Raw genomic sequence first — 16,619 nt, 5'->3', positions numbered from 1 at the left:
CACAATGCAGCATGCCTTGTTTTGATCCTCGGGGAGTTCTTGCCTATTTAGGTAGGCCAAGAAGGGTTTGGTCCATGGGGCGATGACAACCATGATTAGATGGGCCGAAGGTGTTATTTCGGTAGCAGAGCCTCTGATTATGTTAGTGTGTTCGGAATCTGGGGTTGTGGTCGGATTCGGACTAGTATTGCCTGTTTCCCCTTGCCACACCACGGATGGCTTGAACAGCCTTTCCAAGATAATGTTAGGTGGGACGGGGTCGCGCTTAGCATCGATGCGGGCAAGGACATCCGCCGCTTGATTGTTTTCTCGGACCACATGATGAAATTCAAGCCCCTCGAATCAAGCTGACATTTGGCGGACATCATTGCAATAAGCCGCCATTTTCGGATCCTTGGCGTCGAAGTCTCCATTTATTTGAGATATTGTGAGGTTTGAATCCCCACGCACTTCTAGGCATTGAATGCCCATGGAGACAGCCATCCGAAGACCATGCAACAGAGCCTCGTATTCGGCCGCATTGTTGGAGTCTGTGTATAGTATTTGGAGTACGTATTGGACTGTATCTCCGGTGGGGGATGTCAGGACAACACCCGCTCCCAGACCGGCCAGCATTTTAGAGCCGTCAAAGTGCATGATCCAATTGGAATATGAGCCGTACTCTTTAGGGAGTTCGGCTTCTGTCCATTCGGCGATGAAGTCAGTCAGTACTTGCGATTTAATGGCTCGCCGTGGTTTATATGTAATGTCGAACGGGAGGAGCTCGATGGCCCACTTAGCAATCCAGCCCATGGCATCGCGGTTATTTATTATATCGTTGAGTGGTACTTCGAAGGCCACCGCGATTGAACACTCTTGAAAGTAGTGTCGTAGATTCCGGGATGCCATGAAGACCACGTATGCTATCTTTTGATAATGTGGGTACCGTGACTTGCATGGTGTGAGGACAGTGGATACGTAGTATACCGGCTTTTTAAGCGGGAACTTATGTCCGTCCTCCTCTCGTTCGATGACGAGCACTGCGCTTACAACTTGGTGTGTTGCAGCTATATATAACAGCATGGGTTCTCCAATGTTTGGTGCGGCTAGGATTGGGTTGCTGGCTAGGAGGGCCTTTATTTCTTCCCGTCCGGCCGTATCCGCATCCGTCCACTCGAAGTGTTCGGTGCGTCGAGGAAGGCGATAAAGAGGTAGTGCCTTTTCTCCCAATCGGGAGATAAAGCGGCTTAAGGCAGCCATGCATCCAGTTAATTTCTAGATTTGTTTGAGGTCTGTTGGGGTAGCCAACTGTGACAAAGCTCGGATTTTAGCCGGCTTTGCTTCAGTTCCTTTGTTGGAAATGATGAAGCCCTGGAGCTTTCTGGCAAGAACGCCGAAAACACATTTTTCTGGATCGAGCTAGATGTCATATGTTCGAAGGTTATCGAACATGAGCCTCGGGTCATCTATTAAAGATTCGACATGTCTGGTCTTGATGACCACATCGTCCATGTATGCCTCAACTGTTTTGCCAATTTGTTTTTCCAGGCATGTCTGAATCATGCGTTGGTAGGTTGCACCGGCATTTTTGAGCCTGAAAGGCACGGTGTTGAAACAGAAAGGGTCGTATGGGGTGATGAATGTCGTTGCGGCTTGATTGGACTCCGCCATCTTGATTTGATGGTATCCGAAGTATGCATCGAGGAAGCACAATGAGTTGTGTCCTGTGGTAGCGTCGATGATTTGGTCAATGTGGGGGAGGGGGAAGGGATCCTTATTGAGGTCCTTGAAATCGACACATAGGCGCCAGGATTTATCATTCTTTGGTACCATCACCAGGTTTGCTAGCCAGTCCGGGTGTTTTCTTTTTCTCTGATGAATCTGGCTTCGAGTAACTTGGCTAGCTCCTCTCCCATAGCTTGTTGTTTAGGCTCTGAAAAGTGCCATAGTGTCTGCTTGACCGGCTTGTATCCCTTCAATATGTTGAGACTATGTTCGGCCAGCCTACGTGGGATCCCTGGCATATCTGAAGGGTGCCAGGCGAAGATGTCCCAATTCTCGCGTAAGAACGCCCGCAGTGCGGCGTCGATTGTGGGGTTCAACTGTGCCCCGATGGATGCTGTTTTTGTAGAGTCCGTTGGGTGGACTTGAAATTTGACTATTTCATCCGCTGGTTTGAAAGAGGTGGACTTGGATCGCTTATCGAGTATCACGTCGTCCCTATCCACTATGGAGCGTAATGTAGTTAATTCTTCGGCCGCGAGGGCTTCGGATAATGCCTCAAGGGCCAGGGCGGCGGTTTTATTTTCGGCACGAAGTGCTATGTCCGGATCACTGGCTAGAGTGATGATTCCGTTGGGCCTGGGCATCTTGAGCTTCATGTAACCATAATGGGGTATAGCTTGGAAGCTCGTGAATGCGTCCCGCCCTAAAAGGGCGTGGTATCCACTACTGAACGGGGCCACTTGTGTTATCTCTTCGGACCTGTAATTTTCCGGCGTGCCGAATACCACATCGAGTGTGATTTTTCCCGCACATCGTGCCTCCCGACTAGGGATAATCCCTCAGAAGGTCATGCTGCTTTGCTCAATGCGGCTCTTGCCTATTTTCATTTTGTTGAGAGTTTCCTCGTAGATGAGGTTTAATCCGTTGCCGCCATCCATGAGCACTTTAGTAAGCCGGAAGCCGTCCACAATTGGACTAAGGACCAAAGCGGCTGGTTCTTGGACTGTTCGGAACTGAGTCTCGTCACTGGCATTAAAGGTTATAGCCGTGTCGTTCCAGGGATTTATTGCTGCAACGTGGCAGACTTCGGCGAGGCCGCGGAGTGCTCTCTTGCGCCTGTTATTCGAGGCGAAAGTCTCGAAGACTGTCAACATTGTATTGTTGTTTTCTGCGGGATGATGCTCTGTGGTATTGTTAATGAGGATATCCTCGCCGCTCTTGGCCACCTGCCGAAGTATCCAACATGTTCTAAGGCTATGTGTTGGTACGGTATCCGGTGTGGTGTGAATTTTGCGTGGCCTATTGAGCCATCCCTCCAATACGGTTCGATGCCCTGTAGTGGGCTTTGGTTTCTTTACGATTGCATCAGGTGACTTGCGAGAGTGCACCCTTTTGGTTCGGACGAGGGGTTTAGTGAGAGCCAGAGGATCCCAGAATGTTGCCTGGGTTTTCCAGGTGCTTTCCATCGCACAGTACTTCTATACTATGCCCGCCAAGTCAGCGAAACATGATATGTCACGGTGACTTATGGCGTTAAGGATTCCCTTGTCCATGCAATTTTTGCAAAAGAATGAGATTGCGTCTTCCTCGCGACAGCCCTTAACCTTGCTCATTGCAAGGAGGAATCTGGCCCAAAAGTGATGTACTGTCTCTTGGCATTGTTGTCTGATGTGGGAAAGATCGCTTGTATCTGGGTGGGTGGGTGGATTTAAGTCCAAACCCTGACCCAATCCGAGACCCACAGGCTGAGGAACTTCTGAACTTGGCAGTTCGGGTTCTGGGATGTTACCCAGTTTTTCTGGCCCGCTGTCCGATTCTAAATTTAGAGCTTGGGTCATGTCCTCCCGTGAGCGGGTATCCGTCTCAGAGAGCTCGGTAATCCGGACATAGTTCATCCTCAAAATAGAGGAAGAGTTGTTGCATTGCTCCTCCACCACTGCTATTTGATGGGTGATCAGCGGAGAGTTAATCTCTCTTTGATCGGGTTTAAGCCCAATCCGATCATAGTCCGTAGCGACTCCCAAAGCGGCGATGCGATCTAGGAGCTCGTTCAAGGACTAAAGTTCCATTGGATCCATCTGCTCGGCGTATTCCGGGCTGACGTGGAGGTTGTTTTCGATGACCCGAGAAGTCATCGTTGGCACGGCGGCTGAACGGGCGGTCATGATGAAGCCGCCTAGTCGGAGGGTTTGGCCTAAGGCCAGGGCTCCCCCGGAGGCGATGTTGTCCTTGATAACAAGGTGAGCCATCAGACTTTTTTTCGACGTCAGAGTGGAACTCTCAATGAAAGCACCAATGTCGGTGTCAAAACCGACGGATCTCGGGTAGGGGGTCCCGAACTGTGCGTCTAAGGCTAATGGTAACAAGAGGCGGGGGACACGATGTTTACCCAGGTTCGGGCCCTCTCTATCGAGGTAATACCCTACTTCCTGCTTGATTGATCTTGATGATATGAGTATTACAAGAGTTGATCTACCACGAGATCGTAGAGGCTAACCCTAGAAGCTAGCCTATGATTATGATTGTTCTTGTCCTACGGACTAACCCTCCGGTTTATATAGACACCTGAGGGGGCTAGGGTTACACAGAGTCGGTTACAGAGAAGGGAATCTACATATCCGAATTGCCAAGCTTGCCTTCCACGCAAATGAGAGTCCCACCCGGACACGAGACGAAGTCTTCAATCTTGTATCTTCATAGTCCAACAGTCCGGCATAAGCATATATATAGTCCGGCTGTCCGAGGACCCCCTAATCCAGGACTCCCTCAACCCCTGAGTCCAGGACTCCCTCACCTCCATCCTGCATATTGCGGGTTTTGTTGCTCTTTGCAAGCTATTTCTGGGTTGCGAGGCTCATTTCGAGCTATGGAAGAAGCTGTTTTGCCTCGTCCCCCATAATCAGGAGGGATCAATATTCCAAGTGGGCGGAGCTGAGATATGGCGCATCACCAGAACCGGATACCTATCTGGTACACCGAAGAAGGCATCCAAAGAATGGCCTTCCGAATGGTTTTATATTGAAGATGTATCCCATCCTGACCCAATCTGGAGGGGTCTTCCTAGATATTCAAGTACTCCATTGAAGAAGCGCCTCAACTGGCGTCCTCGGAGCCCTAGGGAAGAAGATAGCATGGAAGTCCTCCAACTTATGAGCAAGATAAAGATGCTTGCTCAATCCATATTGTCAGTAGTCGAGGTTATGGCGATATCCATAATGCGAGGGGTTCAGCCACTCCAATAGCAAGGGCGCCCTATGTGGCACTTCAACGGAGAAGATGACACCACTTGCTATGGTCGGAAGGGTTCGGATACTTATGCTGCTTTGGTGAAAATACTGTTCGGATTATATAAAGGGGAGGAGGAGGAGTTCATCCATATTAAGCGCAGGGATGGATTTTCCATGTATAACCCTCCCAGCTGGGTGAGTTTTTGTCTCCCTATTCTACCCCATCAACTCCCTGAATCCTTTTTCATAAATATTAATCCGCCATTTACAACAGGAATGGCAGAAAGTCACCAAGGAGATCCACAGCCCCGTACCACAGCCAGAGGACCACAACCAGGTCCTCAACCCCGGATTCGAAGAGGATCCAGATATATTCTTGGAGCTCGGGGAAGGGGGGTTTTACCAGGCGAGCTGTGATGGCACCAAAGTTGCCATTATTGCTGACTTCCCCGGCCTTCTCCCTGCGACGCATGTAAGTAATCAGGAGACTTGTCCTTTGATAGAATTCCCACTTTCTGCCTTACCCACCGCACTATATTATGCTCTAAAGGGGAGGCGATCGGCGCGCAAGAAGGCGGCGCCAAGGACGGGAAGGCTTCCGAAGAGGAAGGCAAATAGATCTATGGTCGAGCCTTCATTGAAGAGGTATGGTTTTAAATATGCCCCATGGCCATCATCTTAAAGTGTAACACTACCCCTTGTGTCTTATCAGGAAAAACATTCGCCGGACTGTGTCCAGGGATCCTGCTGGTCAAGACTCTACTATCCGGATTCCGGACCCTGCCACGAGGACAGAGGCTAACGCGGAAGTGACACCGGATTGTCCTTATGCGAAGGATTTAGATAAAATATCCGCCACAAACTCCAAAGTGGAAAGCGCCATGAATCATCGGCACCGGCGGGCCGCTCTTCGCGACCCTGGTTTTTCGGAAGAAGCTTTCAATGCCTTCAACTCGGGTGATGCATACATCCGAACTGCTCGAGATGGGCTTTCCAGAGCCACATATCAGTATTTAAAAGATATGCGGGTAAGTATACATTTGTGTAGAACTGATATTCATATACCAGTAGCCCCCGAGACTTGAAACAGTTGGTACAACTGATTTAAGGATCATTATATGACCAGGTGCTCACAGAGAAGAACAATCCGTTGTCTCGAGAGCTGGAGAAGTGTCAGGCCTAGCTGACTAAAGCTACCGCCGAACTGGAGAAATCCAAGAAGGCAGCATCTGGTAATGTTCCCCTCTATCGAGAAAACATATTGTTCTTCTCTGTGAGCACCTGGTCATATAATGATCCTTAAATCAGTTGTACCAACTGTTTCAAGTCTTGGGGGCTACTGGTATACGAATATCAGTTCTACACAAACGTGTACTTACCACGATTTAAGTCCGAACCCTGACCCAATCTGGAATCGAGAGCTTGAGAAACTTTTGAGCTTAACAGTTCGGGCTCTGGGATATCGACCAATTTCTCAGGCTCGCCATCCAATTCTAAGTTCGGAGTACGGGGCAGGTCTTCCCGCGGGTGAGTATCTGACTCTGTGAGCTCGGAGATCCGAACATAGTTCGTCTTCAACATAGGGGAAGAGTCGTCACATTGCTCCTCCAATCTATCAGATGGGTGATCGGTGGAGATTCAACTTCTCTCTAATAGGGTTTAATCCCAATCCGATCGTAGTGTGTAGCGACTCCCAAGGCGGCGATGCGATCCAGGAGTTCGTTTAAAGACGATAACTCTGTCGGATCCATCTGTTCGGAGTATTCTGAGCTGATGCCGAGGCGATTTTCGATGACATGAGAAGTCATCATCGGCCTGATGGCCGAGTGGGCGACCATGGTAAAGCCGCCCAGCCGGAGGGTTTGGCCTGAGGATAGGGTGAGGGAGTCCTGGATAAGGGGGTATCCGGACAGTCGGACTATGTACTTTGGCCGGACTGTTGGACTATGAAGATACAAGATTGAAGACTTTGTCCCGTGTCCGGATGGGACTCTCCTTGGCGTGGAAGGCAAGCTTGGCGATTCGGATGATAGATCACCTTCTCTGTAACCGACTTTGTGTAACCCTAGCCCCCTCCGGTGTCTATATAAACCGGAGGATTTTGTCCGTAGGACAACAACAATCATACCATAGGCTGACTTCTAGGGTTTAGCCTCTCCGATCTCGTGGTAAATCAACTCTTGTAATACTCATATCATCAAGATCAATCAAGCAGGAAGTAGGGTATTACCTCCATCGAGAGGGCCCGAACCTGGGTAAAACATCATATCCCCAGTCTCCTGTTACCATTAGCCTTAGACGCACAGTTCGGGACCCCCTACCCGAGATCCGCCGGTTTTGATACCGACATTTGTGCTTTCGTTGAGAGTTCCACTGTGTCGTCGCGATAAGGCTTGATGGCTCGTCTCGTTGTCAGGGACAACATCACCTCTGGGGGAGCCCTGGCCCTAGGCCAAACTCTCCGGCTGCACGGCTTCGTCATGACTGCCCGATCGGCTATCGCGCCGATGATGACTTCTCGGGTCATCAAAAACAACCTCCACGTCGATTCGGAATTCACCGAACAGATGGACCCCATGGAGCTCTCTTCTCTCAATGAGCTCTTGGATCGCATCGCCGCCCTGGGCGTCGCTACGGACTATGACCGGATCGGGCTTAAACCCGACCAAAGGGAGATTTACTCTCCGCCGGTCACCCATGAGATAGCGGTAGTGGAAGAGCATCATCCGAATTCTCCCTCTATTTTGAGGATGAACTATGTACGGATTTCCGAGCTCTCTGAGCCAGACACCCGCTCGCAGGAGGACATGGCCCAAACCCCGAATTCAGAGTCGGGCGGCGGGCCGAAGAAATTGGGCAACATCCCAGAGCCCGAGCTGTTAAACTCGGAAGCTTCTTGGCCCCTGGGTCTTGGATTGGGTAAGGATTCGAATTCAAAGCCACCCACCCACCCAGATTTATTCAATCTTTTGCATATCAGACAAGAGCCACAAGAGACAGTACATCATTACTGGGCCAGATTCCTCCTTGTGTTAAACAGGGTCAAGGACTGTCGCGAGGAAGACGCAATCTCCCTCTTTTGCAAAAATTGCATGGACAAAGGGATCCTCAATGCTATAAGTCACCGTGACATAGTACACTTCGCTGACTTAGCGGCCATAGTGCAGAAATACTGTGCAATGGAAAGCGCTTGGAAAACCCAAACAAATTTATGGGACAATCCGGCTCTCGCTAAACCCTTCGTCCGAACTAAAAGGGCAAACTCTCGTAAGTTACCCGATTCAATTACAAAAAGACCAAAGCCTGATACAAGGCGTAGAACCGTATTGGAGGAATGGCTCAATGGGCCTTGCAAACTTCACAACACACCGGACGTCACGCCAACTCATGGTCTTAGAGCATGTTGGATACTCCGGCAGGTAGCAAAGAGCGGCGAGGATCTCCTCATAAACCATACAACAGAACAGCATCCCACTAGAAATAACAATACGATATTGACAGTCTTCGAGACTTTTGCCTCAAACAATAGGCGCAAGCGAGCTCAACGCAGTCTCGCCGAAGTTTGCCACATGGCAACAATAAATCCATGGAACGACACGACTATAACCTATAACGCTAGTGACGAACCTCAATTCTGAACAGTCCGGGCACCAGCCGCTTTGGTCCTTAGCCCAATTATGGACGGCTTCCGGCTCACTAAAGTGCTCATGGACGGCGGAAGTGGAGTAAACCTCATTGTGTTTCCTCGACGCATACTTTGGATACCATCAGATCAAGATGGCAGAGTCTGACCAAGCCGCAATGGCCTTCATTACTCCATATGGCCCCTTCTGTTTCAATACAATGCCTTTCGGGCTCAAAAACGCCGGCGCAACCTATCAACGCATGATTCAGACATGCCTGGAAAAACAAATCGGCAAAACAGTAGAGGCTTACGTAGATGATGTGGTCATTAAAACAAGACACATTGAAACTTTCATAGATGACTTGAGGCTCACGTTCGACAACCTCCGAACATACGACATAAAGCTCAACCCGGAGAAATGTGTCTTCGGTGTACCCTCCGGGAAATTGCTCCGCTTCATCATTTCCAGTAGAGGAATTGAAGCAAATCCGGCAAAAATCTGAGCTCTGTCACAGTTGGCTATCCCAACAGACCTCAAGCAGATCCAGAAACTAACTGGATGCGTGGCTGCCTTAAGCCGCTTTATCTCCCGATTAGGAGAAAAGGCACTACCTCTTTATCGCCTTCTTCGACGCACCGAACACTTCGAGTGGACGGATGAGGCCATGGCAGGACTGGAAGAAATAAAGGCCCTCTTGGCCACAAATCCAGTCCTGACCGTGCCAAATACTGGCGAACCCATGCTATTATACATAGCTGCAACACACCAAGTTGTAAGCGCAGTGCTCGTCGTCGAGCGAGAAGCAGACGGACACAGGTTCCCGCTCCAAAAGCCAGTATATTACGTGTCCACTGTCCTCACTCCATGCAAATCTCGGTACCCACACTATCAAAAGATAGCATTCGTGGTCTTCATGGCATCCCGGAAGCTACGACACTACTTTCAAGAGTGTTCGATTACGGTGGCCTCCGAAGTACCACTCAACGATATAATAAACAACCGCGACGCCACGGGCCGAATTGCTAAATGGGCTATTGAGCTCCTTCCGTTCGACATAACATATAAACCACGACGGGCCATTAAGTCGCAAGTTCTGGCTGACTTTGTCGCCGAATGGACAGAAGCCGAACTCCCTAAAGAGTATGTTGCGTACTCCAACTGGATCATGCACTTCGATGGCTCTAAAATGCTGGCCGAATTGGGAGCAGGTGTTGTCCTGACATCCCCCACCGGAGACACGATTCAATACGTACTCCAAATACTATACACAGACTCCAACAATGCAGCCGAATACGAGGCTCTGTTGCATGGTCTTCGGATGGCAGTCTCCATGGGCATCCAATGCCTCGAAGCGCGCAGGGACTCGAATCTCGCAATATCTCAGATAAATGGAGACTTTGATGCCAAAGATCCGAAAATGGCAGCTTATCGTAACGCCATCCTCAAAATGTTAGCTCGGTTCGAGGGGCTCAAATTCCACCATGTGGTCAGAGAAAATAATCAAGCGGCGGACGTCCTCGCCCGCATTGGCGCTAAACGCGACCCCGTCCCACCTAATATATTCTTGGAAAGGTTGTTCAAGCCATTCGTGGTATGGGAAGGGGAGTCCGACAATATTAGTCCGACTCCGCATACAATCCCAGATTCCGAACCATCTGACGTAATCGGAGGCTCTGCCACCAAAATAACACCCTCGGCCCACGAAATCATGGCTATCATCGCCCCGTGGACCGAGCCCTTCTTAGCCTACCTAAATAGGCAAGAGCTCACTGAGGACTAAAATGAGGCATGTTGTATTGTGCGGCGCTCTAAGGCCTACAAAGTCCACGAAGGAGAGCTCTACAAGAAAAGTACCACCGGAGTGCTCCAAAGATGCATCTCCGAAGAGGAAGGGCGGCAGCTCTTATCCGAAATCCATTCCGGACTCGGTGGGCACCACGTTGCAGCTCGGGCACTTGTAAGCAAGGCCTTCCGCACAGGTTTTTATTGGCCGACAGCCCGAGAAGATGCACAGGACCTTGTCCAACATTGCATCGGTTGCCAACTCTTCGCCAACCAGAGCCATATGCCCCTTACCACTCTCCAAACAATCCCCATAACTTGGCCCTTCGCAGTCTGGGGGCCGGATATGGTCAGACCTCTTAAAGGGGGAAGCCATAAGAAAAAATACTTATTGGTCATGGTGGACAAGTTCACCGAATGGATAGAAGCCAAACCAGTTAAAACGGCCGAATCTGGACCAGTGATAGACTTCATATCAGGGGTCATACACCGTTACGGTGTCCCCCACGGCATCATCACTGACAATGGCTCAAATTTCACAGCCAAGGAGGTGAAAACATGGTGCAGCAACATGGGCATTAAGCTCGATTACGCCTCTGTCTATCACCCCCAAACAAATGTTCAGGTCGAACGTGCAAATGGTCTCATAATGAGCGGCATCAAACCCAAACTAGTGCGATCCTTGAAGGAATCAGACACACACTGGGTCGAGGAGCTCGAATCCGTACTCTGGGGGCTGCGGACCACGCCGAATCGTACTACCGGATACACACCATTTTTATGGTATACGACGCAGAAGCAGTGCTACCCTGCGACATAATCCATGACTCACCTCGCGCGTGCATGTATGAGGAGAAGGAAGCCGAACTAGATCGACAGGACAACTTAGATGCTCTGGAGGAGGAGCGTGACGTCGCAAAAGCCCGTTCCGCATTCTATCAACAACAGGCTCGAAGATATCAAAGTAGAGAAGTACGGGCCAAAACATACAACATTGGAGAACTAGTTCTACGCCTCCCCGAGAAGAAGAAGGACAAGCTCAAACCCAAGTGGGAGGGTCCCTTCGTCATCGATAAATTTCTCACCGGAGGAGCGTACCATCTACGCAATGCATCTGATAACAGACTCGAGCCGAACCCATGGAACGCGGCCAGACTCCGAAGATTCTACGCCTAATGCCGGACCCATCATTCGTATCCTTACCTCTGCTTCTTCAATTATGTTCTCCTTTTTCCTCTCTCGCCCTCTTTTCCTTTTCACATACAGCCTTAAAAACTGTACGTATGCTGTGAAATCCGGCCGCACTACGTGTGCTCACTATACCTAGGGGGCTTCCTATACGGAAGCTAAATATAACTACTATAATGGCTTCTTGCCAGCCACATATGCTTTTTTTTCATATGTGTCTTTTCTTCACCATTATATGCATCGATATGACTTAAGTTTTGGCCATGCTGGGTTGCCTGGCTCTTGTGTTTATGCCCTACGTTCCCGTTAATTCGGCTAGGGCATAAGGGGAGCACCTCTGTGATTGTTATTGCCGGTTCAACCGGATGTGTACCTCAGACTGGGTGAAGCTAAAAGCTAGCGTTCTTAAGGGAATATTCGGTTGGTGAACAAAATATGTTTTCGTTTATTACAACGTGAATCCCCGGATGTTTTGTTTCCTGCGTTTCTGTGCGCAGTTCAGACATGCACATCGATGCATGCGCACCCAGAGAAAGGAACCCCTAACGGAACTATTCTCTCTGGAAGATGTTTCTTACTATCCATGTAATATAACATAACTAGTTGGGTACTTGTCTGTTCAAGCACTTATGACCCCTACGCCTGGTTTCCATGCATACCCCGGTTTTTCATAACTATGCGGGTATTCGGATACACTCCGGACTGTCGGGTCCGGGGGCTGAAGCGAAAAGGTCCGCCATGACAAATGAATTGCAGTCCGGCTAGGGACTACATAAGTCCATTCAAATTACATAGTCACTTAGACTGGTTGTATTCTTCCTCTATACTATCCAACAGGTTGTCTAACTTACAATCCTGTTGGGAATACTTTGCGGCTAACGCTACTTGGTCATATACCAGACTTACGGGTATCTCTTGCCCATCTGCCCCCGCCAGTCTGACTTCGGCCATATGGTTCGGGTCAGCCTTGGCGTATCGCGTCTTCACCATGGCACATGCTTCCCTCGCACCTTGTCATCAGGCTGATATCTTCTATAACCAGAAGCGCTGCCATGCTCCTTTGAGCATCTCCACAAGCTCGCTCATGCCTCCTGGCAGGGAAGCGGATGGCCACAAGGCCTGGGCAATACCTTGCATCACCTGCCGCGCTCGTTCGTGCAGTTGTGAAAGATCTTGCAGCATATCGCCTGCGGATCCGGGCATCTCCTCTTCAGGACGGCCTGTCAGCATACCTGCAGACATAACTCTATCAATACGCTTCCTCGCCGAACTATACTACAGTTCGTTTAAGCACTTACTATAAATGCCACGGCAAAGCCTCCTATTCTCCTTCACGGATTCAGCGAGCTGAGCCCGAACATCTTTTAATTCAACATTCAGTTGGATATTGGCATCTTGGAGATTATTTCTCTCTCGAATAGCCTTCGTTAGCACACGCTCGCCCGCCTTCAGCTGACTTCACAGATGTGGCTCATTATCTTCCACAATCTTCGGATTCTCTCCGGGATTGTCTGTAGTATCTTTTGTTAGATTTATAAACCATGCCGAATAAATAACTGGTACAAGGTTAGTCTTACCAGAAGAGGCCCTTTTTGATTCCTCTTGTTCGGCAATAGCGGCCTTCAGCTGGGCCTTGCATTCCTCCAGTTCTTGAGATAAATGGGTATTCTTCTCTATAAGAATCTATGCATACAATGATCCTTAAATCAGTTGTGCCAACTGTTTCAAGTCTCAGGGGCTACTACTACACATACTTATCAAAATTTTCTTACCCGTATATCCTTCGCATACTGGTCCGTTGCTCTGTCAAGCCCATCTTGAGCGGCGCAAATATATGCATCCCCGGAATTGAAGGCATCGAAAGCCTCCTCGGAGAAAATACCATTGCAAAGTATAGCCCGTCTGCGCTGGTGATTCATGGCACTTCTCACTTCGGAGTTTGAAGCGGAAAGCATGTCCGCATCCTCTATGGGAGAGCAATTCGGCGTTGCCTCCACATCAGCCTCCACCCGTGAGTCCGCTTCAGGAATCCTCCTGCTTGAGGCGTGGCCGGCAGAGGATCCGGATGTAGTCCGGCGGATGCTTTTTCTGCCAGGACACCATGCAACTGTCACATCTCGGCAAATATAATCGTAGAGCAAGTTTACTTTGTACCTCTGCCCCGGCGTCTCAGTTCTAACCGCCTTCCTCTTACGCCTGCCCGAACCAGATGCCCCTTGCAGATGAGCCCCCATGGGCTCGGCATGGCGTCCTGATGGCCGTTTCTACAAAAATACAACATGTGTGCTTAAAGCACAGCATAATTCAGAATTTAGGGCTCTGGCTTTACTTACGTTCGACACTGGGAGCAGCCCGGGATAATCGGCAAGGATGGCCACTAAAGCGCCGTCACGGCTTGCTTGATAAAATGTCCCGTCTACAAGCTCCACGGATATATCCGAATCTTCTTCAAGTCCGGGGTCGAGAGCCCGGCCAGGATCCTTTGGCTGCGGAGGTGGGCTGTTGAACTCTTCCACGACCTTTCTCAGTTCCTGCTTTGAAAATAGCAAGATAAGTGATTGATGACAAAGGACATAGGTAGGAATAGAGTCGAGTCAAGAATAACAGCTTACCCAGCTTGGGGGGCTGTACATGGAAAACCCATCCCGCGGCTTAATGCGGAGGAACTCCTCTTCTTCCCATTTGTACAAATCGGACAATATTCTCGCCAGTGCGGTGGCGGAGTCCGGACCTTTACGACCACAGCGGGTGGCGTCGTCTTCTCCGTTGAAGTGCCACATGGGTTTCCCTCAATATTGAAGTGGTTGCACCCCCCGCATTATGCATATTGACATAACCTCCATTATTGTCAGTCCCGATTTGGCCAGAATTTTTATCCTGCCCATCAGATAGAGGACCTCTCTATCGTCTTCCTCCTGGGGGCTCCGCGGGCGCCAGTTTTGGCGTTTCTTCAGCGGGGCGTTGGTAAATCGGGAAGGCCCATCCGGACTGGGTCCGGAAGAGGAACATCATCTACATAAAACCACTTCGAGGGCCAATCTTCAGATGCCTTCTTTGGAGTGCCGGACAGGTATCGGGCCTGGGCGATGCGCCATATTTCGGCTCCGCCCACTTGATATATAGATCCCTCCTGATTGCGAGGGACGAGGCAGAATAGCCTCTTCCATAGCTCGAAATGAGCTTCGCAGCCTAGGAAGAGCTCACAGAAGGCAACATACCCTGTGATGTGCGGTATGGAGGCCGGAGTGAAGTTGTGTAGCTGGAGAGCATAGAACTCCAGGATCCCGCAAAGGAATGGGTGGATTGGAAACCCAAGCCCCCTCAGCAAATACGGGACAAGGCATATCCGCTCCCCTCTAGATGGGTTCGAAAAGGTCTCCGCCTGCTCCCCGCCATTATAGGTGGCTAGTCCGGCTCGGACGGGGACCATGTATGCAGGTGGGAGGAACCCTTGGGTCTGCAACTCCACTAATCGGCTATGAGAGATAGAACACTTTTCCCAATCACCTGTCTTAGAGCTAAGGGTGAGAGAGGAGGAGCTTCGGCGGCTAGCCATGATGGAATGGCTTTTCCCGGGCACGCTCTGTTGAATGCTTGCTGGGAGGAAGATGGTGTGATTTGGATATGAGGATCCCCGTCTCTTCAAATAGGCGGTTGGCTTACAGGGTCGGGGTGGCAAATGTAAAAATGCCCCGACTTCTCATATTCACTTGACACGTGGAGATAGCCATTATTGAAACATAGAAGCCGAGGAGTACGACATTAATGGAGGCCGGACACTGTTCGCCACGACAGGTACTCTGGATTTGGAGAAGAACCCACCTTGCAATGCCGAAGACAATCTGCGCGCCAGACTCATCGTCATTGAAGCCTGATTCGGGGGCTACTGAGGGAGTCCTGGATAAGGGGGTATCCGGACAGCCGGACTATGTACTTTGGCCGGACTGTTGGACTATGAGGATACAAGATTGAAGACTTCGTCCTGTGTCCGGATGGGACTCTCCTTGGCGTGGAAGGCAAGCTTGGTGATTTGGATGATAGATCTCCTTCTCTGTAACCGACTCTGTGTAACCCTAGCCCCCTCCGGTGTCTATATAAACCGGAGGGTTTAGTCCGTAGGACAACAACAATCATACCATAGGCTAGCTTCTAGGGTTTAGCCTCTCCGATCTCGTGGTAGATCAACTCTTGTAATACTCATATCATCAAGATCAATCAAGCAGGAAGTAGGGTATTACCTCCATCAAGAGGGCCCGAACCTGGGTAAAACATCGTGTCCCAAGTCTCCTGATACCATTAGCCTTAGACGCACAGTTCGGGACCCCCTACCCGAGATCCGCCGGTTTTGACACCGACACAGGGCTCCCCCGGAGGTGATGTTGTCCTTGATAACAAGGCGAGCCATCAAGCCTATCTTCGACATCACAGCAGAACTCTCAATGAAAGCACCAATGTCGGTGTCAAAACCGGCGGATCTCGGGTAGGGGGTCCCGAACTGTGCGTCTAAGGCTAATGGTAACAGGAGGCGGGGGACACAATGTTTACCTAGGTGCAGGCCCTCTCTATGGAGGTAATACCCTACTTCCTGCTTGATTGATCTTGATGAATATGAGTATTACAAGAGTTGATCTACCACGAGATCGTAATGGCTAAACCCTAGAAGTCTAGCCTATGAGATTATGATTGTGACTCTACGGACTAAGCCCTCCGGTTTATATAGACACCGGAGGAGGCTAGGGTTACACAAAGTCGGTTACAGAGACCGGAATCTTCACATCCGCATCGCCAAGCTTGCCTTCCACGGAAAGGAGAGTCCCATCCGGACACATGACGAAGTCTTCTATCTTGTGTCTTCATAGTCCAACAGTCTGGCCACAGTACATAGTCCGGCTGTCCGAGGACCCCTAATCCAGGACTCCCTCAGTAACATGTTATGTTACCACAAACATCTCTCCTCTCATTAACTTCTTACCACATAATTAAATTTGCCTTGATGTGTGTTATGTTATTAGCTAAGTTACTCCCACTATTGGATGTGGCAGTTGTTAATTGGATATTAGTGGGGCGCCAGACCCAACCTGAAATTCGGGGG

The sequence above is a fragment of the Triticum dicoccoides genome, chromosome 2B (genome assembly GCF_002162155.2).
Source record: "Triticum dicoccoides isolate Atlit2015 ecotype Zavitan chromosome 2B, WEW_v2.0, whole genome shotgun sequence".
Lineage (NCBI taxonomy): Eukaryota > Viridiplantae > Streptophyta > Magnoliopsida > Poales > Poaceae > Triticum > Triticum dicoccoides.
This window is presented reverse-complemented; position numbering follows the sequence as displayed.